The 11,344-nt window shown below is 33.5% G+C and overlaps 1 pseudogene; it reads left to right on the forward strand.

The window, feature by feature from the left end:
• The first annotated feature begins 2,075 nt into the window (after nt 1–2,075).
• LOC129903668 (uncharacterized) lies at nt 2,076–10,607 on the forward strand (annotated as a pseudogene).
• The last annotated feature ends 737 nt before the right edge of the window (nt 10,608–11,344 follow it).

Consider the following 11,344-nt stretch of genomic DNA (forward strand, 5'->3'; position numbering starts at 1 on the left):
TTAATACAATGTTATATTTGACCAACAACAACATATCCAATGAAATTCCACAAGTGGAGACTGATGGAGAGGTAAATAAGTTGTTTTTGAAAGATCAGTTCTCAAGAGAGCATGGAGGTATAGATGTTGTTTTTGAAAGATCATTGTCTCAAACGAAGAAGAAGAAGACAATGAAGAAAATATAGTAAGTAACAGGGAAACAATATAAAGTCTACTAGAAGGGAGCAAAGAAAACAACATAATAGTGCGATAATCGAAACACAATAAACAACATACTATAATAGATTATTAAAAATAGAAATAAACAATGCCAAATATCGAAAACAAAAACTACAATAATACAACTAGTACAATGGCAAACACCAACCATCCTAAGCTAGACAACATTATACTACCTACTAACCTTATATCCCTATACGTGTCCTCCACACCTTCCTATCTAAGGTCATGTCCTCGGTAACCTAAAACTGTGTAATATCCTATCTTATCACCTCTCCCCAATACTTTTCGAACTAATTCTACCTCTCCGCATACCCTCTATAACCAACCTCTCACACCTTCTCATTGGTGTGTCTACACATTTTCTCTTCTTAAGTCCAGACCATCTCAATTGCACTTTCCTCATCTTGTCCACCACGAAGGACACTCTACCTTATCCTAAATATCCTCATTCTTAGTCTTATCGCTCCAAATATGCCACACATCCACCTTAACATTCTCGTCTCCGCAACATTCATTTTTTGAACATGAGAGTTTTTGACTAGTCAGTAAACTACTCCATACAATAATATTAGTCTAATCACCATTGTATAGAACTTGCCTTTCAGTTTCGATGATATATTTTTATCACACAAGACTCCAAAGGCAAGCCACCACTTTATCCATGCAACATCATCATCGATGTCTCTACTCTCCTAAATTATAGATTCAAGATACTTCAATCTCTCTCTCTTTCTTGAGAATATTTCATATGTCAAGCCTCACTTTCACACTTACCTGATTCATCATATCACTATATTTGCACTTCATATACTCTGTCTTGGTGCTGCTCAATCAAAACTTTTTAGTCTCTAAAATTTATCTCCGGACCTCTAACTAAGGTTATATTTGACTCTTTTCCGTATTATTAATATGATAGTAAACTATCCAAAATAAGCTTTGAGAAAAGTCTAAAAAGATTGAATCAAATACCGGAGGGTTGAGAGAAGTGAGAGCCCCACTGAAAGGAAGGGATGTTTGGATTTGGTAGCAATGGCACTAAAAAGCGTCTCTGTTCTCTAGGCTGAACCTATCGGTGTCCCCCTAAAGTTGGCACCAACTTTCACTTAGACACTTAACTAGGTTTTATTCATTTTAGACACCTCATGTCATGTCCCATTGTGTCATTTTGACACATTTTTGCAAATCAGCTAAAATTATAAAATATGTGTAATCCACTCACGGGTGACGTAGTATGCTGACTAATAAAAGGAGGACACGTCAGTTTGGTTCACAAAAAAAAATTATAAGAAGAAGAAAGAAAAACTATTTAAACTTATTTTTTAAAAAATATTTCAGTAATAAAAAAACCATTTTCTAGAAAATTCATCTCAATCAACAGGAACTCCTCCTTATCGAAAAAAATAGAGTTTCACCGGATAAAATTATGAGATTAGATCTGATTTTTCTCCAATGACTTTTTATATTTATTTTTAGAGTAAATAATTTTAATTTTAGATAAAATGTGTTTTGGTGGAACAGAGGAAGGAAGATATAAAGAGATGACAACAATGGTGGGTCTCCATCTTTTTCGGTGAGTTGTAGATTTGATTTGGAGTAGTACTTATCGATAGTAGTTTTTCGGTGAAATTTATTCGTATTTTATTCTTTTACATTCTTGTAAGAAATTTTGAAATAGTGCAGTAATTTTTTGATTTTGTTCAAAATCAAAGCATTGCTATGCTTTTACAAGATTTTTCCAAATTAATGTGGTGGTCATTTGATGAATGATGATGAAAGGTGGAAGGAGAAAGATGGAAGAAGAAAAAAGGGAAAAAAAATATTTTTCACAAAAAAATAGTTTTCACGCGCTCAAAATGAGTGCAATACCGCACTCTGCTAATTCAATAAAAAGTGATGGTATCAGATTTCACCTATTTTTTTCTCAAGCCGATGAATTAGTGGTGCACTTCATGGTGAACTCACTTGGGTTCTCAACAAAAGAATCCATTTCCACAAGCGCCAAGGTAACGAAACTCTTGGTTAAAAAGGCCCATTTAAGTCTTCTATCTAATTAAAAGGGTTTCGAGTTTTTTTTTCTTAGTGAAATGACCCACTTTTTAGATTAGGTAAAAAACTCTAATTTAGTTGTGATTTAGAATTTAATTATTATGTCAGATTAGTACCCATATTTTATGAACTACAAATTGGTTCAAAATCAACAATAAAAAACAAAAACAAGAAAAATCCTCCAAAATCTCTTTCAAGGTCTTTTTTTCTTCTTTCTTCTATTGTTCTTCTTCCACTCTCAATCTACCCTCTGTGCATATGATTGTGTGTTATTGAGGTCCTAAAACTCTTCTCTTTTTGGTGAAGTTAGTTTCAACAAGCTATATTTGGAGAAAGAGGGTGTTAAAGTTTTAAAAAAATAGTCAAGCTCAATTTAAATCCAATTAAAGACTATTTTGGAGTAGCATTAGCTAGGCTTCTGTTAAAACATTGCATCAAGACCTCAGTTTGAAGGTACACAAATGAATTTTATATATTTGTAGAGTTATTATGCAGATGGAATCTGTCTGCAATGGACCGATTGACCATCTATCTGACCGATTATATATTAGTCCTCTATGTTATCCAATAGTTGAACGATCACAATAATTAGTCCGATAGATTCATTATAGATTTTTTTATTTTTTATTTCCATGTTTGCAATAATGTTTCATTTTACTAGTTTCTAATAATGTTACATTATTTATTGTAGGTAGGTACAAAATTATGACAGGAGTTGTCTTATTTGTTGATTATTTTGGAAAGTGGGTAGATTACAAGAAATCGTGGAGATGACATTCTCAAAATGACACAGTTCGAACAATGCTTGTGAGCAATGATGTTACCTTTGATAAATTCATGGAAACTATCATTAGAAGAGGTGAATTGAGTTGCGAACATGATCCTATTTGTGTCAAGTATATGACTAATGCAGGTACTTTTTTGAGGGACAAAGCACCTCCAGTTGAACTAAAGAATGATGAACATTTCCAAATTTATTTGAATGATATAAATGGTGAAGGTGGCAGGCCAATGTTACGAGTTTCCTTGATTGAATTTTTTTTGGAAAGCGGCTGTGGTTTGAACAACAAGCAATTTGAGAATGAAAATGTCTGCACACACAATGATGATTTTCATGGGGGAGGAGAGAGAAATACTTTTATTGAAACTAATGAGCATGTAATAGAAGATGTTCTCCCTTGCCAAGTTGAGAAATTTATGGAAGCTAATAAGCATATAATAGAAGACGTTCTCCCTTGCCAAGTTGAGAAAGAGGTTCCATTGGATAACGAAGATGATGATGTTCAGTTGCCTGAACAATTAGAAGATGCAATGATTGGAACACATCATAGCTATATTTTTTCTGATGGCTCGGGTTTTCATAAAGGATATAGATTTCTGAACAAAGAAGTCGTAGTAAACAAACTAAAACTTGTCGCAATCAGAAAGGGTTTCGAGTTTGGTACAAAGAAGTCTAACAAATCATTGATAAGTGTTGCATGTGTTGAAAAAATCTGTAAGTGGAGGGTTCGTGTTGTTATGTATATTAGCTCAAATGTCTTCCGTATCACAAAATATGAGCCTAATCACTCTTGTGACTTGAGATTTATATTTGGTAGACATAGGCATGCTTCTACCAGTGTTATTGCAAAATTTATCAAAGAGAGGTTTAGAGAAGGAAAATGTTCTATACCGAAGGAAATAATGAACATTGTGAATATAGAGTTGGGATGTGATGTTAGTTACTGGACATACTGGAAGGCCAAGCAACTTGCACAAAATATGATATGGGGAACACCAGAACACGGATACACAGCACTGGAAGCATATCGGTATGAGATTGAAAAAGCAAATGAAGATAGCTTTACGGCTTTGGAGGTTCAAGATAGCAGATTATTATATTTTTTTGTTGCCTATGGGCCATGCATAAGAGGATTTAAGAACATAAGAAATGTCCTCTCTATGGATGGGACTTTTTTAATGGGCCAATTTGGTGGTGTAATGCTAATTGCATGTGGATAGGATAGTGAAAATCAAATATATCTTATAGCTTGGGCTGTGGTTAACTCAGAGAATGATCTTTCTTGGACTTGATTTTTTCATCAATTACTCAATGTAGTGCCAAATACAAATGAGTTATCCATTATATCAAATAGAAATACGAGCATAAAGATAGCAATTGCTACAGTTTACGATCAAGCTCATCACGGAGTATGTACCAGGCACCTTGGGGAAAATATTCGTACAAACTTCCATGTTGGTTCTTCAATCCTTGGTCTATACTATGACGCATCGAATGCGTATCGAGTCAAAAAGTTCAATGAGTATTTAGAAGAAATTCGACGCAAAGGTTATGGTAATGTTGTTGAATACCTCAAGAATGATGTTGGTTTTGAACGGTGGAGTAGAGTTCATTTTCTAGGAAGAAGGTATGATGTCATGACATCCAATATTGCAGTCTTTGAATGCCAGACTTGTAATTGAAAGAGAATTTCCCATCATTGCTTTATTTAATGCAATTCAAAGATGTTATGTCGATGGTTCCATGAGCGACGTGGTCTAACGTTGTGCACGAGTAACTATTTAGCTTCGACGACAGATACTTTAGTGCGAGAAACTAGATGAGAAATAGAAGATAAATTATTTGTAGAACAACTTCACGTGAATGAGTTTATTTTTCAAAGGTATGGTCAGGACACAAGAGTTAACATTAATGGCAAAACATGCTCCTATAAAGTGTGGGATCTTCAGCAATTGCCTTGTGCCCATGCATTGGCAACACTCAGAGCTCAACGATTACCATACTATGGTGAGAGAGTTTATAATCTATGTTCACCATACTATTCGGCAGAATTCCATCGGTTGGCTTATTCAGAGATTATAAACCTCGTTCCTCCAGAAGAGTAATGGGAATGGGCCATAGAAAATATAATTAATCCACCCATTGTGAAGCGTGTGAAAGGCCAGAAACGTAAGAAAAGGATCCCAATAGTTGGTGAAGGTGTTAAAAAGCGAAACAAATGTTCTCTCTGCAAGTAAGTTGGACACAAAAAGACTACTTGTCCCGATAAATGTACTTGAACTCTAAATATGCAGTTAGTGTTAAATCTTTGTATTGTAATTTATGACTACAAGTGTTAAATTCTCTTATTGTAATTTAAGACTACAAGTGTTAAATTTTCTTATTTCTTATTGTTTTAACAGATCATGTATCTGTCGAATAAATAGATAATTTGTCAATGAACATACTCGAACGATCATGCTAAGTATTTTTTGAATTTTTCATTAGTTTTACTCCTTATTCATCAACTCTCAAGTTAATACGAAATATAAACATGAAACTAATAAGGAATAAGACAATAAAGAGCGATCGATACCACATCTGGCGGACCAAAGCATCTGCTATAACAGACAAATCATGTATCTGTCGGACAGATGCTCAATTTATCAACATTTATACGAGAGAAAAATTTGATGTTACATTCTCTATCTTTTGTGAAAAAGAAAGGAACAATATTACAAACTAAAGTGCAACTTGGACGTACAAGTAAGAAAACAAATATCGGAACTCTATATGCACTAGATGGTGCCTTCACAAAAACAAATAGTTAGTCTTCTTGTAAATCCTCTTATTGTTTCAACTCGAACAATCATGCTAAGTATTTTTTGAATTTTTAATTAGTTTTACTCCTTATTCATCAACTCTCAAGTCAATACAAAATATCAACATAAAACTAATAAGGAATAAGACGATAAAGAGCGATCGATACCACATCTGGCAGACCGAAGAATCTGCTGTAACAGACAGATCATGTATCTGTCGGACAGATGCTCAATTTATTAGCATTTATAAGAGATAAAATTTGATGTTACATTTTCTTTTTAGTGAAAAAGAAGGGGAAAATATTACAAACTAAAGCGCAACTTGGACGTACAAGTAAGAAAACAAATATTCGATATCACATCTAACAGACATATCATGTATTTGTCGGACAGTTCATAAATTTGTCAATGACTATAAATGAAATAAATGATGATAGAAAATCTACACTGCAAAATTATTAATGAAATTAAAATAAGTCGAATATTTCCATCAGTGAAAACAAAAGTGGCATAATATAAATAAGCTAACTTTTTAAACTTAAATACAATCCAAGACAAATTTTAATTAAACCGATTGATTCATAATTTATCCGACAGATCCAAAAAATATCCAATTACTAACTATTACCGCCGATATTTCTCCTTTTATAAGTCTTCATATTCTTCGAAGCCTCCCGGATTTTCTTTTGTCTGAGATCTGTTGCAAAAGGGGAATCATATTTTAGGTTAGGTTTCCTTGTTCGTTTCGCCCTTGTAATACATACTCCCATAAATTTGGTAGCTTCATCTTTGTCAACCATGTTGCTTCCTTCCTCTTCAAGCTCACCAATTACCTTCTTTTCCAAGATATCTGGTTGTTCATCACCCACCTGAAAATTTTCATCATCATACTTTTTTTTGCTTAATTTTTCTATCTAGACATGCAAACCACCCAGTATACCACTCAAGTGGTCTACTTTAGCATCGAGACCATCCATTCTTTCATTCAACTTCTTGTTCATATCCTTCATCTCATTAAACATATTTGCACATAATTCAATATGTTGAGAAATTTTGTCTGGTGAATCACTCAAATTAATATTTTCAGTAACTCCCTTTGATGGTTGTCTTCTAATATCAGTTTCACGTCTGTCGTGATCCATAGCTATCGAAATCTCATGCCTTTTGAGAGAAGAGTTAACTAATCGTGTCACACCACTAACTACTTTTATCAACCGATCTATATTCTCATTCACCTCATCTTTCAAATCCTCCCAATTAATCAAATATGATTTTTTTTTACTCAACATTAGTAGGAACCAAAGTAGGATGCACCACAACCTATAAGAAAATATATTGTTAAATAAAACTACAATAATAAAAACTTCTAAAATGAAATATTGCACCAAACAAACTTAAGTATTCACCTCTTTATTTTGCATTGTTAATAACATTGTTTTATAATCTGGGGGTGTCTTCTTTTTATCGTACCATCAGAACAATCTTGGAAATGACAAGGGAGATTCTATCAATGGCTGTCCAAAAGCCTCTTCTAGTATAGGAATTGCTTCAAAAGCCCACACCTATATTAAAAATTAAAAAAAGTACTAAATAATATTAGTATATAAATTTCAGATCGATACATAACTTGTCATGACCAATTAAATTTCAAATCGATACATAATCTTTCATGACCAATTCAATATCTATCTCACCATAAAATTATTTAAGCTTACCATAAAATCCCAAGGGAATCCTTGCAAGCTATAACCTTTAGATGTGGAATTATTTTCCTTCCATTCTGCAGACTTTTTCTTTAAGTTAACATTTAGAATGAACTCAATTGTCATCTCCAAAGAAATTGGAAAAACAAGGGCGCAAGATTTTGACATCATAATCTTTTTTTATTTCATTTTTTCACCAAGCTAGGGGCGTGCCCGCCGGCCCCGGACCTCATTTGCTTCACTGCGGAAGAACCCCTTTCTACGCTACGCCAAGGATATCCATTAAAGTAATCCAAGTTTGTCACCATTTTTATATTCTTTATACCAACAGTTCGCTTTTGATCACCAGCCCATAAAAAAGACTCAACAAACCACACCATAGCGATCTTCAACTTTGTTTGCGCATCAAATTTGTCACTCTTTAATATTTCCTTTAAATCATTTTTCGTTAGACTACTCTTTTTGTTCAACACTAGATCTAAAAAATGTTTTGCCTTCCCTTCATCATATAAAGCCTTACTAGTGAGAATTTTTCCACAATTCAGTCCGGTGATCATAGCAAATTCCTTCATACCAAATCGAATTGGATTACCATCAATTATGAACCAAACCTCCTTTTTCTTTAAGCTTACAACACATCATTGTAGAAGATAGTGTACGATTTGGCCACAAAAATTTTTGTTCCAATTCTCTAGGTTCACTTTTAATAAGTAGTCAAAACAACTATTCATAAATTTGTTGTACACTTTTTCCTTCTCCAAGTAATATTGTATAATTTCACAACATCCCACTTTAATAAAATGCTCACAAGTCCATTAAAGTGATCCTCGTCCTCCAATTCCTTACGCAAACTATATTGGAAGAGGTCTAGTAAGGTTTCATGTTCTGGTATCAATAATATATCATTCTCCTCAGCAGATTCATCCCCATTACTAGATGTGTCAGAAGACTCATTTCCATCACTAACTGTTTTAGAAGCATTATCCCCATCATTAACAGTTTTAGAAGACTCATCTCCCTCGCTAAATATATTATGTTCCTGAAGATATTGTAATAAATGTAATTTCAATTAGACAAATAAGGAAAACTAAAAATTGGTGTCAATATTTTGAAGGACTATTTGTAAATCGATCTGACCAACTATTAGTCGGTCCATTATATATTTAGAAAATCAACCTGATTTTTAGATTGTTCAGATTAATGTACTATCAATGGCCTGATTTGGTAAACAAAATATTTTAGCCTTTTTGATGATTTTATAAAACAGATCGATGGTTGATTGAGTAGACCAATTAATAATTGGTTACGTAAATTGTGACAGATTTTTACTTGGTCGGATCGATTTATTATCAGTCACTTAATTTATAAAAATTGTGATTCCTTTCTCACTAAGATGAGAAATTTAAGTTGAAAAGTTAAAAAATGAAGGTTCACCTGATTCTCCTCTAGCTCGCGGCCAACATTTTTAGGATCGATTCGCACCATAAATTCTTCAAAGAAAAAGTAAAAGTTATGATCAAGAAACAACACCCACAAAGAAAAAGCAATTACTTTAACTATAACTTCATATACACTTTAATTGCATATCTATTGCTATAATGTTTTTCTTTACAAAATAAGATTGATGCTAGAGTTAAGGGAGAGTAGAAAACTTACAATTTAGAAATTCAAGAAGAATACTCAAAAAGAGAGTTCAAAAGATGAGTAAATTGAATAAGCAATCTGTCTTTAGCAAGAAGGGAGGAGAAAGAGAGAATTGTCTTTAATGGACATAGCAATTTTTTTGGAATGTGTTGTTGCAATGGAGAGAGGCATAGCAGATTTGAATTGTTGAGGAAATATTAGGGATGTGTGTTGCAAATGGAGAGAAGCATAGCAGATTTGAATTGTTGGAGCAAAATATTAGGATTGTTGGAGGAAATATTAGGGATGTGCGTTGCAAATGGAGAGAGGCATAGCAGATTTGAATTGTTGGAGCAAAATATTAGGTTTATATATTTAATTTATTTACAAATAGGTCTCCTAGCATATCTAATATTAAGTGCCTTTTCTCATTTATTTTGATAAATTTTAAATTGAATAAATAATAGAAGGCATTTTGTTAATTGAGGACTTGAATGGGTCTCTCAACCAAATTTCCTCTCGTTTGAGACTCCGAAACTATGAGCCACTTTTGTTACTTGATCTCTTTCACAAAATGGGTTTGAACAAATCACAGATGAAAACCCTGGTGTCGTCTTCTCCTGAATTGTTGTTTTGCCTTATTGACAGAACCCTTAAACCCAAAATTAAGGTTTTATAAGAACTTGGTTTATCTGGGTCTGACCTTGTTACATTCATTAGATAAAAGCGATTTCTTGGCAAGAGGTTTACATACTACTGTAAAACCTAGTCTTGATTATCTGCGGGAGTTATTGGGTTCTCATGATTCTGTAGCTATGGTTCTTAAGAAAGAGCCTAGGTTGATTTCGTATAATCTCCCTAAAGTAATACCGCCCAATATAGTATTGCTGCAAAATCTGGGCTTTTCACGAACCAATATTGATACTGTTTATCAACGTTATCCTAGGTCTGCTTTATAACCCTGCCTGTCTGGCTTCAGAGAGTAGTACATCAAAGTAACGTATGTTTCTTCATGGCATTGAAGCACTTATGTCGCTTGATGAATCTAAATTAGAAAGACAATTAGATATTTTCTGGAGTTTTGGATGGTCTCATTCTGATATCTGCACAATGGTGAGAAGGCTTCCTTCCTGTTTGACTTCCTCAAAGGCTAAGATAAGGATTACATTGAACTTTTTCATGAACGAATTGGGGTATGAACCTAGTTATCTGGCTCCTCGTGCGACACTCTTGAAGTACAGTTTGGAGAAAAGGATCATGCCAAGGAATGAAATCTTGAAATTTCTTAAAGAAAACCAGTTGTTAAAACGGAAGCTAAGTCTTTACACTGTTGTGTCATCTTCTGAAGCAGTGTTTCAAAAGACATATGTACGTCCTTTCAGCAAAAATATGCCTGAGTTGTATGATTTATACTTCAAAGTTGCAAGATAATGAGAAGTTTCTACAGTGCTTGCAAAGCATTGTTTGTTTAAGAGTTTTTTATTCGCTTCTTGATAATGTACTTCTTTCATTTTGGTGTTCTATTCAAGCATGTTACTAGTTCACTCTTCATTGTTGATGATATGTTATTGACCAATATCTTTTGGAAAAAAAGTTATTGAGCGATGAAAACTAGAGATTGAGGGAGTCTTCAGAACAACTGATGCTCTTCTTGTTTAATGATTTTAAAATAAGACTTGATGTGTATGACATTGATCTTTTGAATGTTTATCTCAATCAGGACAGTGTTTGTGGGACAGTATTGCTCCTCTACCTAATTTTGACACAAAAGTATTTTCCTTTGTTGCATTGTATAGATTAGTGGTTCTAAAATCTTCATTATATTTTGAAAAGCACTTTATTTCAAACTTGGTCAAGTGTAGGCATGATGCTTTACATGTGACGTGTCATATTAACAATTTGGAAAGAAGTTATAGGCCATTGCTTGTTCTCAAGGAAAACAGAGTGTTATATGAGAAACAAATACAAGTAAATTTAGAATGAATTCCCTTCATAAAAAAAATTAGGATGAATTATATGAATGTTGTGTCAGAAAACCAATTTTAGTTAGTGTCACGATCCGAATCCGGGTGTGATGGCACCTGTCCTTTTCCATCGAAAAAATCAGCGTAAAACCCAATAATTATGGAAAATACAATGGAAAACAGTCTAAATAGGCAAGTAATAAA

This window comes from Solanum dulcamara, chromosome 9 (assembly GCF_947179165.1).
Source record: "Solanum dulcamara chromosome 9, daSolDulc1.2, whole genome shotgun sequence".
NCBI lineage: Eukaryota > Viridiplantae > Streptophyta > Magnoliopsida > Solanales > Solanaceae > Solanum > Solanum dulcamara.